Raw genomic sequence first — 14,776 nt, 5'->3', positions numbered from 1 at the left:
CAATTACATATACAGTAATACTATAGATCAATCTAATAGGCTTACACCACGTAATATCGCTAATAACCAACTATAAAATCATAAACTCTAAAACAAAACACTAAAAAGCAAACCTTTTTTTTTTTTCAAAACATAAAAATGATTTGAAGAAATAGTTATAAACTCCAAAATTGGAGCTAACATTAAGCACTGGAATATCCTAAAGATTAATTAAAAACAGAATTAAAATGTCAAGCTTTACATAACTTTCTGAAACCCAATAAAATAAATTCTCTGGGAATAACATTCCATAAACTGGGACCCATATAAGAAATAACTTTTTTCTTGGTTTGTTTATACTAATCTAATTTCAGATAAACAGGGTATGCTAAGAAATGTCTCTTTAGAAGATCATAGTACTCTGATGCAAAAATGTATAAACACTGTTCAGGGTATTGGACCATGACTGTTCTTTTACCTTAAAAACTAATGAAGACCAACTAGACCTGCCTAGAGGAGCTCCCACTGGCACAGCAGGGACTGCCTTCATTAGCCTGTAGTACTCAAGGCCAGCTGCTCAGGACATCTGGTGCTGGTACAACAGAACTCTGGGAGATTTCTTCCTGAAATGAAAATCACAGAAACATAGTTGTTTGCAAAAAAGAATCATTTGATCCACCCAGTCTACCCATTTGTATATACCTGCTGTGTTCTTGCATGGATCACTTGTTCTGTAGCTTTCTCCCTCTTTACACTACTACGGTTCCTCTGAGGATATCTTTCAAACCTATTTGCGTTACCACATGTGTGTGCATGAAAGATTTATCCTGGTATTTCATAAACTATGCAACTGATTGCTGCATAGTTTATAAAATACAGCCTGGGAGATTGCCTTCCATTCTGCAGCTGTGCCTCCGGCCCCCATCAGGCATGGAGGAGGACAACCAGGGTCCTGTGCTACAGGACTTAAGCAGCGTGCCGGCTGTTGGTTCCCGTGGATTGCCTTCCATTCTGCAGCTGTGCCTCCAGCCCCCATCAGGCATGGAGGAGGACAACTGGGGTCCTGTGCTGCAGGACTTAAGCGATGTGCCCGTGGCGCGCCACCGCTGGCATGCTGAAGCAGCACGCCAAAGAGGCATGCCACTTCTGACTATTTTTCTCTCTGCATCATTATGGGGAAAAAGAGAAAGGGGAAAGTAACATCAACTCCCCCAACAAATCCACCCATACTTGGTCCTATGGCTCAACACCTGAGAAGAACAACCGCCCAGAGAGAGAAAAGTGAGTTGGAAGCAACTGGAACCTCAGGTGAGCTATCATTAAGTATGGGTGGTAGGACTCCTTCCCCTGCACCTTACTCAAAACCATCTGAGTTAATGGCTTCTGGATCCCCATCTAATGAAAATTCACTGGAATTGATATTTCAACATCATGTCCAGGATGTCCATTTTGCTTTAACATCGACCAGTACTCCAACAGCTGTGGGTCAAGGTTTGGAAGTCCTGTTTAATGGGGAATTGAGTACCGAAGTTGGAAACGCCGAATTGAGAGTAAAAATTCCAGAGCCTATAACTTTGAATTCAGAGGATAAATTACAACTATCGGGTGATCTAGAAGAGCCAGAGAATGTAACTTTAAGAGACATATGGAGAGTAGTTTCATGGACTGAGACTGCATTATCTGCAACTGTCTCCCAATTACTGGTTCTCTATAAAAGTCTCCAAAACATTTTTGAACTTGGAGCACAGAGTTGCTGCAATTGAGGGCCAAATGGTTATAAATTCAAAATAGGTTCCCACTAATATTCAATCTGTATTAGAATTTAATATTAAGGATAGTTTGCTCTTACATAATAGAATAGAACAGCTAGATAATGTAATGAGGCATAAAAACTTAAGGTTTGTGAATTTTCCAAAAACTAGATTATCATCTGTGGAATTATTTAAAAAGTATATCGGTGAAATTCTACAAATTTCTCATGTTAGAGAAATTACGCTTTCTAAATGTTATTATCTATCGGAATTTAAATCTTCTTGGAGTAATGAGGGGGGATATGATAGCCTTGTTATAAACAATATGTAGCGCTTCCCTGCTGCGTACACTCCGCAGCCGGGTCTGCTTATCTCGCTACGCCTTCTTCCAGCTTCCAGCTCACGGCATCTCCAGTCCCCTTGCGCTCCCACTCCAGTCCAGGCCTGACGGCAGAGCTCAGCATCCCCCGTGGTGTCAGCCCCGCCCCTAGGCACGCGCGGACCGCTCAACCTCTTAAAGGGCCAGGGTTGGAACCCAGTTCCATGGCACGCCCTGATTGACTGCTGTTTAAAAGGAAGTGGTCTGACCCCACTTCCTTGCCTTGGCAATCAGGTCGATCAGATTGTGATAGCTAGTTTGCCTTCCTGTTCCAGTGTCTTGTTCCAGTCTTTTGTTCCAGTGTCTTGTTCAGTGTTCTGTTCCAATGTCTTGATCCAGTCTTCTGTTCCTATGTCTTGTTCCAGTCTTCTGTTCCAGCATCCTCCTGTTCCTTCATCTACCCAGGTAGTACCATTCGGACTGTCTTCTCGGTACTGACGTCTACCTGTTACTTTGACTACGTTTGATCGCCACCTGGATTTGACCTTTGCCTGTTTCCTTGACCATGTCTGAACACTGCCCGGAACTGACTTCTGCTTTATCCATTGACCATGTCTGCATGCTGCCTGGAACTGACCTCTGCCTGTCCACTGACCACGTCTGAACGCTACCTGGAATTGACCTCTGCCTGATCACTGACCACGTCTAACCACCGCCTGGAACCTGACCATTGCATGACTGACCATCCTCAGAATGGCCACTGGTATTAAACCCTGCTTTGGCTGACCACACTATCCTTGACTCTGGCCTTGATCCTCGCTCTTCATTCAGAGACTCCGTTCTGGCCTTCTCTGGCTCCTGGACTCCCTGACCTGAACATCGACCTCACACCCTTGTTCGTGGTGGGCACACCCCTGAACTTTACCTCTCGGAGATCCTGTGAGGCACACCTAAGACCAGGTGGCCCGGGTAACCAAGGGCTCAACCTGAGGGAACCCCGGGTTGCTATTGGTGAAGCTCCAGCTAACCTCTGTCTCATCTTGTGCTCCACCTCCTGGTGGCAGGAGCTCTCTGGGTCTGACCTGCACCAGGCCAAGGGTCCACCTTCCGGTGCAACCCCCCTCGTGCCTCCACCGTGGCCGGCGGTGACTCATCGGGGTCCATGGAGGCCAGAATGAGGCCCCAAGAGCAGGCCGGACCAAGGATTTGAGGGTAGGCCATTGCCTTCTGGCCCTTTGAACAAGGCCCGTACCCCAGAGCAGCGCCACAATGACGTCATCGGAAGCACCATGTAGGGACCTTTAAATTCACCTACCTCAGGCGTTGCACGCTTAAGAAGTGCAACTAAGGGCCATGCCCCTTAGTGTGCCCCTTTGTGCTGCCACTGTGCCGCCTTACAACCCACCTCATCAGAGACTATCCAGACCCATCCATCGACCCACCCACTGACACCCAGCTGACCAGCTAACCCCCACAGAAACTGGAACAAACCAACAAACCAAATCCACCAGCGCGAGAACTGACTTTCAACCCCGTTCTGAACTATGCCCAGACAAGTGGAGACTACATATGACGCTCGCGTGACCGGCACAAACCCGTCGGGGTAAGATCCAACCTCAGACCACACCAGGGCCTCCAGCCCCGACACGTAACAACAATTCACCCAAGGAGTGAAAACTACGTCCTCCCCCTCCCCCTCCCCCTCCCCCCCCCCAAACCCCTTGCCTACCCACGCCTTGCCCCCCCACAAAATACCTGAAAATCCCCTGTCCCCTGTATCACCTTACCACCCCACACCTTATTACCCCCAACCCTAACCCCAACCCACCCCTTATTAACCCCCAACCCATGCCACATTAACCCCACAACCCACACTTCATTAACCCTTACTCAAACATCCCTACTTCAGTAACCCCCAGCATTCAACCCCCACACAACCCCCCTACCCAACACCTCCCCCCACACCACTCAGTCTACCCACACTACCTCACTACTCTATCCCTCACCTCACACCCCTACACCAACATGCACCCAAAACATACACCCCTAACCTTAAACCAACACAATACCCCCAATGACACAAAACCTACACGCACCTGCAGAACACGAAATTGTATCACTACCCACATACACCCAAACAAACTAATCACAACCATCACTGTAATCTCACTACTCCTACTCAATGCACAATCCATAGCAAAAAAGATACCACTAATACATGACCTCCTATTTGACTCACACCCTGACATACTCTGCATAACAGAATCATGGCTCAAAAACACAGACAACACCCTCATCAATCAACTACCCACAGCAACATACAATATTTATTCCATATCAAGACCAAAAAAGAAAGGTGGTGGCCTGCTCCTCATGACCCTAAAGAAATTCAACATCACAGCACACCCCATTGACCTTCCACCCCCCCATTGAAATCAGCCTTTTCAAATCAAAATCACTCCAAATCATCCTCCTTTATGCCCCACCTGGAACTCTACAACACAACATATCCTCCCTAATTGAAACCATCGCCACCAAAATTGACATGGCCATACCTGAAATCATTTTAGGTGACTTCAACCTATACATGGACAAATTCCCACTCTCACCAACTGGTGAACTCCTCCTAGAAACTATGACAGCCATTGGATTCAACCAAATAATCAACACCCCCACCCATAAATCAGGACACACACTAGATCTAATATTCACCAACAAGAACATAGACCTCCCCCAGCCCCCAACAGCCACCACCATCCCTTGGTCAGACCATAAACTCATCCACACCAACCTACATATAAATCACCCACCCACAGAAACAAACCGAATCAACAAACTCATTGAATTCATCAAACCATGCCCAATCAACAAACTCACCAAAATCCTACCAACCAAACTGAAAAACCTAGACTTAAAAGATGCAAACACTGCAACAAACTCTTGGACAGCCATCAATTCCGATGTAGCAAAGATCAAATGCCCAACCATCAAAAAAGTAATCAAGACTGCGAATAAATACAAAACACCCTGGTACACACCTGAACTAAAAAAGATCAAGCATCTCCTAAGACAATCCAAAAGAAAATGGAGAAAAGATCCATCCCTGCAATTAAAAGATAGGTACAGAACCATACTATACATCTACAGATCAGACATCGAAAAAGCCAAAAGAGATTACTATGCCAAAAAGATTCACGACCACCAATTCAATCCCAACCTTATTTGCATATGTCTCTGACCTGATATAATCCACCCCCAACACACCTCTCCAAGAAGACTCCACCAGAACTTACGAAGAACTCGCCAACTACTTCAATGACAAAATTACTAAAATAATTGCCGCAAACCCACACACCAATCAGCCACCTCCTAACGCAACACATCTAACCACACCATCCTGGACCCAATTTGAAACAGTTGCCTCAACCGAAGTAGAATCCATAATTCGCAAACTAAACCCAGCTGCACACCCCTGTACACCCCTTCAACCTGTAAAACTTCTAAAGCAAATCCCAAACATCATAGCTAGACGAATTGCAGACATAATTAATATATCACTAGAACAAGGAACATTTCCTGATGCCCTCAAGTGTGCCAGCATCAAACCAATCCTCAAAAAGCCACATCTCGACAAAACTGATCCAGCAAATTACCGGCCCATCTCCAACCTTCCTTTCATCACCAAGAACCTTGAAAACATTGTCAACCGTCAACTCTCAGCACACCTGGAAAACAATAACATCTTTTCCCCATCCCAACATGGCTTCAGAAAACACTTCAATACCGAAATGCTCCTCCTCTCCCTCACAGACCACATTCTCAGAGACCTCGACCATAGCCAATCCTACCTCCTCATCCTACTCGACATCTCCACCACCTTTGATACTGTCAACCATGAAACCTTACTAAACAGATTAAGGGACATCGGCCTAGGCAACACCACAATCAACTGGTTCAAATCCTACCTAACAAACCACTCATACAAAGTCAGACTTAACTCCAAAGAATCCAACCAAATCCCCCTTACACATGGTGTACCTCAAGGTTCATCCCTCTCCTCCATCCTCTTCAACATCTACATCCTTCCCCTATGCACGCTTCTAATCGGACTAAACCTAACCTTCTTCCTATATGCAGACAACATTCAGATCATACTACCCATCAAAGAAACCATCACAAACACACTAAAAACCTGGGACAACCACCTTCGGAAGATAATACAACTATTATCTCAAATGTCACTCAACCTCAACCATAACAAAACCGAAATACTGCTCATTAACAACAAGACAATATCACCTCTTAAAGACAACATCTCAACACCTACAACCGAAGACAGAATATCCCCCTCAGCCAGAGACCTTGGTGTACTCATTGACAATGAACTCAGCATGAAGAAACATAAGTTCAATAATAAAGGACGGATTCTTCAAACTGCAAATCCTCAAAAGAATCAAACCACTTCTCTATGCCCAAGACCACAGAATGGTACTCCAAGCCCTCCTATTCTCCAAACTCGACTATTGCAATGCCCTACTCCTGGGCCTCCCAGCCAACACTCTCAGACCACTTCAACTACTCCAAAATGCTTGCCACAAGATCATTTTCAAACACCAAAAAAATCTGAACACATCACACCAATCCTCAAAACCTGCATTGGTTTCCCATCCCACAAAGACTCCATACTCATACACAAAGCATTATACACTGAAAACTTAGGCTGGCTGAATACTGCCCTTCATTTCCAAATTTCACAGAGAACTCTTTGATCTACCAACACTGCACTCATTCCTATTCCAACACCAAGAATTGCCCACCTGATCTCAACAAAGGAATGAGCCCTAACAGTAGCAGGCCCAGCACTATGGAACAGCCTACCACCCCAACTCAGGCTCAACCCCACAACCCATTCTTTCAAAAAGACCCTAAAAACATAGCTCTTCCAAAAAGCATACCCGACGACCATCCAACATATGAACCCAAGCGCTCCCCCACGCACCCCCACCCTCCTCTCTCAATACCCACATCAAATCCGCATAATCCACAAAGTCTCAACACAAATTGATGTAAAGCCCCACTATATAATGTCATAAAGCCACTACATAATGTCATAAAGCCCAACACAACATGTCATAATACAACAGGTCACAAAATTAAATGTAAAATGTTCAATGTAAAATGTTTCATGTAAAATGTTCCATGTAAAATATACAATGCAAAATGTTCAATATAAAATGTCACAAATTTCAATGTAAAATGTTAAAAATGTTTAATCGTAAACGACACAATGTTCCATTGTAAAACAAGAAGTCCACTCTAACAGACTCCTCTGTTTCCAATGTAAACCGGTGTGATATGTCCGATGAACATTGGTATAGAAAAACAAATAAATAAATAAACACAATAGCCTTGATGTATCTGAGTTTCTTCAAGATTCTCAGAATATTATATCCAAAAGAGCTACACTTTTGGTTACATTTGTAACAGATAATGATAAGGATTTAATATTTAAACAGTACTTTAAATTTAAATCTGTTGAATTTTGTGGGTAAAAAGTTTTTGTATACCCAGATGTCTCTCATGAAACAGAATATCATAGAAGAATGTTTCTTTCTCATAGACAGCGTACAATTTCTCTTGGAGCTATTTTTTCCTAAAGTTTCCCTCTAAGGAGGTCATTTATCAAAGTGCTATATAGCATTTTCGCATGCAAAAAATGGCTTTAATTTGAATTTTAACTACGCTTTTTTCATTTGCATAAAGCCATGTGATAGGCCTTTATTGTGTAGTGTGAGGAAACTCACCCAAAGATGAGATTTGTGCAGTGTTCTCTCAACCTAGCTTGATGGACTCTCTACCTGGGTAAGATCAAGCTAGGATGAGAGAACATTGCATAAATCTAATCTTTGGGTGAGTTTCCTCACTCCGTAGGTCATCAAATCTTCACAAGAGAGCACTGTTCTGTTCGTACATCTCACTTTGAATGTCAAAGTGGCCCCTTACCCCTACACTAATACCTAAACCTCACCTCAAGTTACTAGGTGGGCCTCCCATAGAGATATAAATACCTATCTAGTGTGAGGGCATTATGGCTAGGTTCTTTCTCTCTCTCTCTCTCTCTCTCTCTCTATCTCTCTCTCTCTCTGATAGATAGCTAGGCCAGCTCTCCTGGAGCTTAAATATGGTTCTCCCAGTGGTTGTATGTAGGAAATACAACAATTCTAGCAGATAGTACTTTGCATAGGTATTAGCACAAATTGCAATTAACTGCCTATTACCATAAAACACATCCCTTTTCCTATCACATGTGATATTTAGTGCATTTTGATAAATTCAGGCTTAAGTATTTAGTAACCTATCAAGGGAAATCATATGTGTTCCTTGATCCAACTCATTTGGAGACCTTTTTAAATGATAAATCTTTAGGGGCGGATTTTAAAAGGAGCGCGAATAGCCTACTTTTGTTTGCGCTCCAGGCGCAAACAAAAGTACGCTGGATTTTAGTAGATACGCGCGGAGCAGCGCATATCTGCTAAAAACCTGGATCGGCGCGCGCAAGGCTATGGATTTTGTATAGCCGGCGCGTGCCGAGCCGCGCAGCCTACCCCCGTTCCCTCCAAGGCCGCTCCGAAATCGGAGCGGCCTCGGAGGGAACTTTCCTTTGCCCTCCCCTCACCTTCCCCTCCCTTCCCCTGCCTAACCCGCCCACCCGGCCCTGTCTAAACCCCCCCCCTTACCTTTGTCGGGGGATTTACGCCTCCTGGAGGGAGGCGTAAATCCCCGCGCGCCAGCGGGCCTCTTGCGCACCGGGCCGCGACCTGGGGGCGGGTACGGAGGGCGCGGCCACGCCCCCGGACCGCCCCGGGCCGTAGCCACGCCCCCGTACCCGCCCCCAAAATGCTGCCGACACGCCCCCGAAACGCCGCGATGACCGGGCCCGCCCCCGACACGCCCCCGACACGCCCCCCTCGGAGAACCCCGGGACTTAGGCGAGTCCCGGGGCTCTGCGCGCGCCGGTAGGCCTATGTAAAATAGGCTCACTGGCGCGCAGGGCCCTGCTCGCCTAAATCCGCCCGGTTTTGGGCGGATTTAGGCGAGCAGGGCTCTGAAAATCCGCCCCTTAGTGAATAATGAACATCTAGTTATAAGCAGGGAATAGTAGTCATAAAGTATGCAATATATATATACAGCTGCTATGTTTAAAGATAATTTTCTTTGTTTTTGTAATTTGCCTTTGATATCCCCCTAGATGTGGATTTGAAGTTTGCTTGTATATGGTGAATATATTATAAAAAAATTCCTATTGTGAAAGTATTTCTTGTATAAGCAAAATATGCCTTCTTTTTGTTTGTTTATGTAAATGATAAATGATCAATAAAGATATATAAAAAAATATACAGCCTAGTTTTGCTCTGAAAGTTCACCTGTATGTTTCAGTATGTGCAAATATTTTCAATGCATTGAAAGCCCTTACTTTCTTTACCTATTTTATAAACATATGCACCTATATTTTAGGTGTGTAATAAATAAAGTGTCCATATAAACAAGTATCATATAACATATGCACATATAAATACTCCCTTGCCAGTTCAACCAGTCCATCTCCAGTTCACTACACTCTTTAGCAGTTCAGTTCATCCTGAACACTCATCATTTTACGCTGACTTTGTACCTAAAAATTGCAGACAACAAACAAGTCCAATCTCAATAGCACTAATTAATTAGCAGGTGTAAAATTCTGCAAATACGTTAAATAATTTATATGTGAATATCTTTTATAAAATAGCAACTTTCACAAGTACCTCTTGACCACACCCTAAAATACCCCAACCGCTACTGTAAATGTGAAACTAAAAATGCATGCATAGTTTTGATGTTTATTTTGTTTTTTACTTTTCATTTAGTGAAGTTTAAATTTACATGTCAGAGAAATCTAGGCAAAAGAAAGCAATATTCCATTAAAAAAAGGAAACATACAATGTATACACTCATATAAAGAACAAATAATGGAAACTTTAGATCACTATCATTGAGGGGATTAAGAAGAAACAAAATAAAAAGAAAAAACATGCACCCAATAATTAATTTATATAATGCTGGCATACCTAATCTATTATGGTTTCAACTAACAGCTATAATTGCGCTCAGGGGTGGACTCTTGTCCTGGAGCAGTGGGGAATGGATCCCTGGTAGGGACCAGGAAGCAACTGCCCCCAGGGGGCAGAGCACTGGAGGAGACAGAGGCTAGGATGAGTTTCACCACTGGAAGCCTGAGGTCCCCCCGGGAGGAGCCCGTAGGGACCCGGGCCGCTTGGACTTAGGTGGGCCTCGCAGGGTCTCCTGGAAGGATGGAAGTCCGGCATGCCCACAGGCAGAAGGGGAGTGCGGTCAGGTTCGAGACTGGAGTTCTGATGGAACGAAGAGGACCAGAAGAGCATAGGTGATGACAAGGCTAGGAACAGAGCCAGAATCTAGAGACATAGTCAGGCGGGCAAAGGTCAAAGTCCAGGGGACAGTCCAAGAAGTAGTCAGCAAAGCAGAGGTCAGGTTCCAGAGGTCAGATGAGGTCACAGGCAGGCCAAAGTCAGAAGGCAGGCAGCAGGCAGGCAGGTCGAGGAACAGACTGGAGTCAGAAGGCAGGCAGCAGGCAGGTAGGTTGAGGAACGGACTGGAGTCAGAAGGTAGGCAGCAGACGAGCAGGTCAAGGAACAGACTGAGTCAGAAGGAAGGCAGCATGCAGGCATGTCAAGGAACAAGCCGATGTCAGTGCCAGTGAGACAGTCCGGAGGTACTACCTGGGGAGACGAACAGGAACAGGAGGACGATGGAGAACTAGGAAGCAGGAACAAGGCAGGAACAGAACTGGAACAGAAGGATCCTGGAACAAGACTTGGAACAGACTGGAGCAAGATTCAAACGCAGTAACAATCTAGCACAAATGCCGACCCGATTGCCAAGGCAAGGAAGTACAAGCAGGGATTTCCTTATATCAGGGAATCTATCAAGGTGTGACGCAGAGCTAGGACCCGCCCTTGGCCCTACAAGAGGCCGGGCGTTCTATACGTGCATGTAGGGGCGTGGCCAATACAGTCGACGCCAAGCTCCGGCGTGAGGGCCTCGTGCACAGTAGAAGGCCAGGCGACCACTGCCACAGGATGCCGAGGCCTGGAAGCGTTTGCAGCTGCCACTAGTGAGGCTGACCCGGGGACCTGCCGTGGAACCATGGACGTGAGCAGGCCCGTGCATGGGCCAGGCACGGTCAGGGTGCATAACACTATAGGTGCCTCTCGATCACATAAAAAGCCTTCAAGTTGACACGGATCATAAAAAACATATTTGTTGACTACCTACTTAACATGATATTTACAAGGAAACGCAATGAAAAAGTAGCACCCTTTTGCTGCTTCATAAGAAACAATGTATTATTTATTTATTTGCTTCTTGTTTCTTATTTACCGCACAACAGATTCCAGATCTGGCCAGAGCAGTTTACAATTAAAAACAGCAGTTAAAAAGTCTATAATCAATGTATCCACATAAATAACCATAAAATTAACCCCTTTAAAACTATTCCACAATACATTTAATAGCACAACAGACCTATACCCCTTTTAGTCAGAAACACCCATTATCCCTTTAAGAGAGATTTACAGAGATCTGAACTATGATGGAAAAAGCTAAGCTTTTATCTTTTTCCTAAAACTGAGGTAATTCGTTTCCACACTAACCTTCAATGGAGACGAATGCCACAGTTCTGGACCACCAACTGAGAACATCTTTTTCCTATTTATCACCATGTGCACCTCTTGCCTAGTTGGAACCAATGCCAAAGGCACTGTTATTGACAGCAAATTATAGGTAGGGACATGACTCCTAATCTTATCATGTAGATAACTAGCACCCACTTCATTTAATGCCTTATACATCAAAGTCATTAACTTAAATTGTGTCCTCTTTTCAATCTACATCATTGCTGTGTGGTTCTGGCAACATCAGGAAAAAAATGATACTTTACTACCCAAAAAGAAACAAGAGTCACTATAAAAATACATTTTTAAGGTCGTCTTTAACAGACTCCAAAACATAAAGTACCAACAAGGTGGCATGGATCTTCACTTCAGACTGAGAATTTTGCAAAAGGGCAGATAAATCTACATCTCTATATAGATTGCCAGAAGTAGGGTCATTACCCCTAACATCTACATCACCTTTGATTTTATATGGAAGATTTTTAAAAAATTTTGGAAATAGGAAAAGCCTCTGCTGGAATTTTTTGAAACTTCTTATTTATAATTTTCAAAATTACAATAAGCACAGCAAAAAATTCTCACCAGAACAATATGAGCCATTATCATAGAAAAGTAAAAATCAAGAGAAAAGCATTATAATAATATAACAATATCAATTTTATAGTCCAAAAAAAGCCCTCAAGTGGCAGGAGTGAAGAGGAAAAGACTAAAACATATAGGAATTTAGGAAACATTGAAAGCACTTTGTAAGAACATTTTTTTAAATTCTTTATATTACAAAAAAAAGTAACTTGCTTGTACCAATGCGCATCCTTTAGAATCCAATAGCCATATGTACATATGCGCTGGATTTTAAAATCCACGTGCACATGTGCGGGTGGCCCGTGACTCTCACTCACAGGGGGGGGGGGATTTTTAGAAAAAAATAATATGCACGGTGACGCAATTGGGCCTTCCCCAGTTCCCTCCCAGTCTGCTCCAATTAAGGAGTGGACTCAGAAGGAACTTTCCTATCCCTAACCCTGCCTTTCCTACCCCTCTCCTCCCCGGCCCCTAACCTAACTCTAGCCATCCCTAATTTTTTAATTTTCATACTTACTGCTCTCTAGAACCAGAAGTATTCTCCTTGCGCCAGTTGGCTGCCGGCAAGTGCTTCCCCAGGACAGCGGCTAATGGTACTGTCCCGGGCTACCCCTGGCCCACCCCTACCCATACAGACCATGCCCCCAGGTCCACCCTTTTGCAGGGCCCGGCACTTCAGCATGTAACGGGGGTTACGTGCATGGCTGTGCCTGTTCTAAAATGCTCGCAACACGCACAAGGCCTAGCCATGCATGTAACTCCCATTTTTTACTCGTGCGGCCCTTTTAAAATCGGGCCAATAATTTCCTGCAGAAAAGCCAGAAAACCTTTCCTGCTAACTTGAGTTGCTTAAGCAAGATCAGGGAAAACTCTCACAGGTTGGCCATAAAACAAAGAAGGAAAATTCCTAGAGTATTTTTACACATCACATTATTTAAGTTCAAAGTTGAAATAAATAAGATCAACAAGGTACTCCTATCTATAATCTCCAGCATGAAATTTTCAAGAACGTGTCAAATTATTTTGAATCTCAATATTCACGGCAAACCCCAGGAGATTTTTTTTTTTTTTTTGAAGAAAATAACATGAGTTTACTGATGGCATTTGTTCAGTTGAAAAACCTAAAACTTCATGAAAGAATCTCTTCAGTGTTAGAAAAGGAATTTCCCTAATAACTTTGGGGAGATTCAAAAAGCACAAATTAAGATGTATCACATTATTTTCTAAAAATTCAATGTGCCTAGAGAGAGCAGTATGATCTTTCACAGTAACAACAATAAAACTCCTGGGTATTTTAATTGTATCTTCCACCTTAGAAACTTTTGAAACAGTAGAATTAACTTGCTCCTGTAAATCCAAAGCTTTTTGATGGCAATTTAAGGAGAAGAGATCCATATTTGAATTCAGCAACTTTAAAGAGTTCCCGAATGTTGTGATGAGAGACGCATGGAAAGAAGAGATGTCAGACAGGATTCTAAGGAAGCCAGGAAGCCATCCCAAAGTCTCTTCAGGCAGGCCCTTTTATTGTCCTGCGTTACATATTATTTGCGTATACAATCACATCATTGATAATAGGGATGTGAATCATTTTTGAACGATTAAAATTATCGTCAGATAATTTTAAAATCGTCCAAAATCGTTAGAGTGCATGATACAATACAAATGCCCCCGATTTATCATCAGGGGCATTTGTATTGTATCGTTAAATAGGGCGCGGGAAAATCGGCACACCAAAACAACCCTAAAACCCACCCCAAACCTTTAAAACAAATCCCCCACCCTCCCGAACCCCCCCAAAATGTTTTAAATTACCTGGGGTCCAGTGGGGGGGTCCCTGGCGCGATCTCCCGACTCTGGCCACGGCTGCGTTAAGAGAAATGGTGCCGATGGCCTTTGCCCTTATCATGTGGCAGGGCAAAGGTAGTGCCGGCGCTATTTTGGTTCCTGGCTCCCGACGTCACGCATGTAGGAGATCACTCCCGGACCCCCGCTGGATCCCAGGGACTTTTGGCCAGCTTGGGAGGCCTCCTGACCCCCACAAGACTTGCCAAAAGGTCCAGCGGGGGTCCGGGAGCGACCTCCTGCACAACGGGCCGTATTGCAATATTCAAATGGTGCCGGCGCTACCTTTGCCCTGTCACATGATAAGGGCAAAGGGCCACCGGCGCCATTTCTCTTAATGCAGCCATGGCCAGAGAGCTGGAGATCGTGCCGGGACCCCCTCACTGGACCCCAGGTCATTTAAAACATTTTGGGGGGGGTTTGGGGAGGGTGGGGGATTTTTTTTTAAAGGTTCGGGGTGGGTTTTAGGGTTTGTTTTGGTGTGACGGTTTTCCCGCCCTCCCCAATTTACAATTTTTAACAATTAAAAAACAAAACAAAACACGACGATCAGA

The sequence above is a fragment of the Rhinatrema bivittatum genome, chromosome 3, assembly GCF_901001135.1.
Source record: "Rhinatrema bivittatum chromosome 3, aRhiBiv1.1, whole genome shotgun sequence".
NCBI classification, from domain to species: Eukaryota; Metazoa; Chordata; class Amphibia; order Gymnophiona; family Rhinatrematidae; genus Rhinatrema; species Rhinatrema bivittatum.
The sequence above is the reverse complement of the archived record's forward strand: the minus strand, read 5'-3'. Positions refer to the sequence as shown.